The sequence below is a fragment of the Nicotiana attenuata genome, chromosome 1, assembly GCF_001879085.1.
Source record: "Nicotiana attenuata strain UT chromosome 1, NIATTr2, whole genome shotgun sequence".
NCBI lineage: Eukaryota > Viridiplantae > Streptophyta > Magnoliopsida > Solanales > Solanaceae > Nicotiana > Nicotiana attenuata.
The window spans coordinates 82,674,946-82,680,945 of NC_031989.1; positions in this window are offsets into that span (position 1 = coordinate 82,674,946).

The window sequence follows — 6,000 nt, forward strand, 5'->3', positions numbered from 1 at the left end:
ACTTGAAACTATTGAAAATGAGCAGGTGCTCAAATCACATACTCCAGGAACAACTAAGATTGATGATGCATTGGAATCCAAACAGTGGAAGATGCTGAAAAAAGGAGAGGAGCAACTTCTAATTCAAAAAAACAATACCGTGGTTACATTAGGAGGTGCAGATGTCAATGATGTAGATGAGGAAATTGATAGGATAGGCAAGGAAATGGACCAAGAATCCACAGCTCAAAATTTTAGAGAGGTAGCTAGACAAGGTGATTTATCACCTAGGCTTATTGAACAGGACAAGTCAGCGGCAAAAGTAAGGAAAAGGCCACAGAAAGAAAATACCAGTGTTCATACATGTGGTGTACAAACGAGGAGAACTCTGACAAAATCTACTGCCCAATAATGAATGCTCTTATATGGAATATAAGGTCAGTAAATACACAACAAGCTTTTGAGAGGCTGATCAAAATGTATAGACATAATCATTATGAATTCATAGGTTTGATGGAGCCAATGCAACAAGCTAGAAAACTAGAAAGGTATATAATGAATATTGTTTTTGCACGGGCAATTTCAAATGTGTCAAACAAGATTTGGGTCTTTATTGATTAGGTATTTAAGGTCACAATTACGTACAACATGGTACAACAGTTGACTTTAAGGCTATTTCATACTGAAACACATGTAGAGATTGTTCTTACTTTGGTATATGCTAAATGTGATGCCATTGAGAGAATAGAATTGTGGGATTCTTTTTATGCAATGGCAAGAGATATGGATGTGACATGTCTTGTAGGTGGAGATTTTAATATCATATGGGATGAAGAAGAAAATTTGGTGGACTTCCAGTGTCACTGAATGAAATAGATGACTTTCGACATTGCATAAACACTTGTAACCGGTTTGATCGTGGATTCAATGGAAGTGTGTTTACTTGGTGAAATGGGAGGGCGAAAGAGGATTGTATATTCAAGAGGCTGGATAGATGTCTAGCTAATTATGAGTTTCAGCAGACTTTTCCAGGAATAGAAGTCACACATCTCTCAAAGATACGTTCAGATCACAGTCCAATGTAGTTGAAGTGTGATATAGAAGTTTCTCCAATAAAAAAAACCTTTCAGGTTCCTTAACTTCTGGGTTGAACATCAGTCATTTAAAGATGTGGTGAAGGAAAGCTTGCAGGCATACTCTCATACAAGTCCTTTTATACTGTTCAATTACAAGCTAAAGAAGTTAACAGGCCTTGTCAACCTGTAATAGAGCTACATATGGTGATATTTTTCAAAATATTGCAAGTCTGGAGGAAGTAGTTATGGTGCATGAAGAATAATTTGAGGCTAATCCCACCAAGATGGACAAAGAAAGACTTCAAAAAATGCAGGTAGAATTGATTAAAGTCCTTATTTTGGAGGAAAAATACTGGAAGCAGAATTCAGGGATGGCTTGGTTCAAGGATGGAGATAGGAACACCAAATTCTTTCATGCTTAAGTCAATGGTAGAAGGAAGAGGTTGCAGCTCAAAAGGATTCAAAACAATCATAGAAACTAGTTAGAAGAAGATGAAGAAATTGTTGCTGAAGCAGTCAAATTCTATAAGGACCAGTTCACAGAAGAAACAGTACATAACCCATTTAGCATTATAGAATATGTCCCTGCATTACTCGATATGGAGAAAAATTGAGAAGTGGTAAAGCAACCAACAAAATAAGAGGTTAAAACTGCAGTTTTTAGGCTAAATGGAAGTAATGCAGGTGGGCCAGATGGGTACACATGGTTTTTCTATCATGCATGTTGGGATATAACTAGAGATGACTTCTTTGACATGGCAAGATCTTTTTTCAATGGCCATGAACTGCCAAAATGTGTGATACACACAAATTTGGTGTTACTTCCAAAGAAGAAAGAGGTGACAAAATTTTCTGATATGAGGCCTATAAGCCTTAGTAATTTCACTAACAAAGTTATCTCGAGGGTGGTCCATGAAAGCCTAGTTGGTTCACTGCCCAGTCTTATTTTTGAAGAGCAAGCAGGTTTGTGAAAGGGGGGAGCATTGTTGAAAACGTGTTGCTCACACAGGAAATCATAACAGACATCAGACTTAGGACTAAAGCTGGGCCAAATGTAGGTATGAAACTTGATATGACAAAGGCATACGACAGGTTATCTTGGATTTTTCTGTCTAAGGTTCTTAGGAAGATGGGATTTGCAGAGAGATTCATAGGTTTGGTGTTTGGGATTGCATCAAACAAGTGGTACTCTGTGCTCATTAATGAATAGGCTTATGGATTTTTCAAATCTTCAAGAGGTGTCAAACAAGGGGATCCCTTGTCTCCTACACTATTTATCTTAGTTGTTGAGGCCTTATCAAGGGGTTTAAATGCTTTGCCCTTGAACCTATACTTCTGTGGCTTTGGATTACTTAAGTGGAGTCCTAAATTAATCACTTAGCACACGCAGATGACACTATCATATTCACCTCATCTGATGCCACATCTCTGAGATTGATAATAGAAATATTGAGTGCATCTGAGGTTGCATCTGGGCATCTTGTGAACAAGAACAAATATGCAATCTATTTGCACCACTTAACAGAAGAAGAGGTGTTCTTGAAAGTGGAAAGAATCACATGTATCAAAAGGCAGGAATTTCCTATAATATATTTAGGTTGTCCTATCTTTTACGCTAGGTGGAAAATGGAGTACTATCAAGGCATGATCACTAAGGTGTTGGACAAGCTGCAATCATGGAAAGGGAAGTTGATGTCCATTGGAGGAAGAGCATTTTTGATTGCTAAAGTACTGCAGAGCAAGCCCATCAACATACTATCAGTAGTCAATCCTCCAAACTATGTAATCAATAAATTGCACAAAATCTTTGCCCAGTTTTTTTGGAGCACCTCAGTAAGGGGGCAATAACAGGCACTGGACATCATGGAATACTTTGTGCATGCCATTTGAAGAAGGGGGGATTGGATTCAGATCAGTACATGATGTTTCAAAGGCTTTATTCTCTAAACTGTGGTGGAATTATAGAACCAAACCAAGTCTGTGGAGCTCATTTGTGAGCCAAAAATACTACAAGAATTTGAACTCAGTAATTGTACCATGGAGGGAAGGATCACATGTATGGAGGAAAATGCTTGAATGCATGGATTTAATAGAACATCAAATAGTTTGGCAACCTAAGATGGGGTCTTCTTTATTTTGGTTCGACAACTGGACAGCCCTAGGGGCACTATACTTTATTGTTCCACATGACTTTGGAGTGGATGAATCGGTTCACAATATGATTGATGTGGTTGAGGATTGGGTACTGGAATGTTGATAGACTACTGGAAATACTACCTCAAGAATATGCAATGCACATTGTGGAAAAGATTAAACCACCACAGATGAAAAATGTGCTAGATGTACCTTATTGGATGCTCGAGACTAAGAGGATTCTTTAATAAAATGAGAAGGAGAGATGAACCAAGAGTAGCATATAGCACGTTATGGGTGAAAGGGCTACCTTTCAAAATTGCATTCTTTATGTGGAAAGTATGGAAGGGTAAGCTGCCACTGGGTGACTTTATGAGAAGATTGGGTTACATGATGGCTTTGAAATGTTGGTGTTGCACACAACCAAAGGAAGAAACATTGAATCACCTATTCTTCAAATCAGATACTGCAAGGTGTGAGTGGAGGTACTTCCTATCGAGGGTTGGTATTGCAATGGAGGGATTGTCGATGCATCTAGCTGTCACTAAGTGTTGGACTGCTAAGGTATGTCCTAGACTCAAACCTATTATGCAAGCATTGCTCACATGTATAGTTTGGGAGTTATGGAAGTGAAGGAATAACATGAAATATGGAGATGTTGTATCAACTAGCAAAGTGATTTATCAGGTCTCATCTACACTTCAATCACTTGTAAGAGTAAGAATACCATGACTAGTTCATGTCCCTCACAAATGGTATGAGTTATTATCAATGATGGAGAACTACACTCCTAGGTTGAAGGTGGATAGAGTGGTATGGGAATTCCCAGGTGAATGATGGCTTAAAGTTAACACAGAGGGAGTATCGAGGGGAAATCCTGGCAGGAGTGCAGTTGGCTTTTGTGTTAGAAATGAGAATGGTCATATTGTGTGTACAGTAGGGAAGGAGATAAATGAAACCACCAACACAGAAGCAGAGGCAGTGGCTATTGTAGAAGCACTGAGATTTTGTAGAATGCAGCAATACCATCAGGTATGTTTCTAGACATACTCGACGCTAATGAAGAAAATTATGGAGGGAATGTGAAGCCACCTTGGTGTATAACTGAACATGTAGAGGAGATAATGCAGCTCTTTAGTGGGGTAACTATGTAGTGTCTCATATAACTAGGGAAGGAAACAAACTAGCATATCATCTTGCCAACTATGCTTTGGATGTTTGGGATATTGAATGCCAAAAATTTTGGCAACTGGATGTGCAAGGGAGAAGAATAGTGAATGACGATAAGTTGCAATATCCATATTTGAGGGTAAAGGTTGCCAAGAATTAAGGAGAAAGGAACCAAAGATGGGCAGGGGACAGGAGAATACATTGGGACATCATGTTTAAATCCTATGGGAGGAGAGGATGCTGTTCATTTTTTACACTAACATTGGGTTCTTTTTGCAGGGAAAGTAATTGTATCTATGCCGTACTCTATGAGGAACTCCTATTTGATGGTATTAGTACTTAGTACTCATTCCAATGGGAGGGAATTGAAGTTAGGCACAAGCACAGAAGCAAGGACAAACTAACTGTTGATCAGGATTTATGTGCTAAGCAGGTGGCTTTGGAAACAAATTTGAGTTTTAGTGGGGTGTTATGGGATGATGCACTTTTACAAAGTAACATCTCAAAGACACATGAAGGGAATTGCACAAGAGATCTACCAGACAAGGTGTGGAATGCAAACGCACACCTCATTGAAGAGTGCTGGTTAGGTGACTTACAACACCAGGGAATACAAGAAAAGACTTCTACTCTCTCCAGAAAGAATTGATGGGTCACCTCAATGTAAAAGACCACCTGAACATACAGGAAACCATGCAAAAAGCTTTGAAGAACAACTAAGTTTTGAGGGAGATGTTAAAGCCATCAACCATGTTCAAATCCTTTTGGAGAAGAACATGGTGATGAATGTTTTCGCTGACGAGGTTTTCTTTTTTTCTTGCAGGAAACATTACTGTGGCTATGCCTCATATCTTGATGAACATTCAACTTGTGGTATCAGTACGCAATACTCATTCCAAGGTTAGGAAGGGGCAATCCCAATGCCCAGTTTTCTCATCTACATTATCGTGTAAACATCTGGAGTTGGCAAAGGTTTCTAGGTAAAAGGGTTGTGTTGTGGAACAAAATCAAAATGCATATCTTCACTACAATAACCCATGATACAAATCTTGCAAAGACCTCAGATAAAAACACAGGGATCATCCACGAAATTGGGCTCCAATACACCATTGCGGAGCAGTTCTGGAAAAGGCAACTGACATGGCAATTTTTGCTGCAATTAGCGGATAATTTAGAGTCACACTAGGTTTCGATTTCAACACAACATCATAGTAGAGTAGCCCATGTAGGAATTCATGATATGACCTCAACACAAAGCACAAAGAGATCATGCAAAAACAAGTGCAAAAATGAGGTACGCGGACAATTTTAGTCAGTGTTTGTGAAACAACTAGATCACTGGTACATATGCAAAGGTTACCTTGAATATAATGAGGATATATGGAATAGTTTAACACAAGTAATGGCATCACAACATCAATGAAGGGAATGATTCATCATCATCATAGAGACAGTGCTATTGGTGTAAGAGGACATGGGCTATTTTGGCACACACATGAAGATTGAGACAAATTTGGGCTATTTTTGTAATCAGCGGCTAGCTTCTAAACAACATTTCATTAGCTTAATTAGTATGCATTTTGTGATATCAATGGTAAGTACTTTGCTCAATATTGGTAATAGGTTTTATGTACTAGTCAAG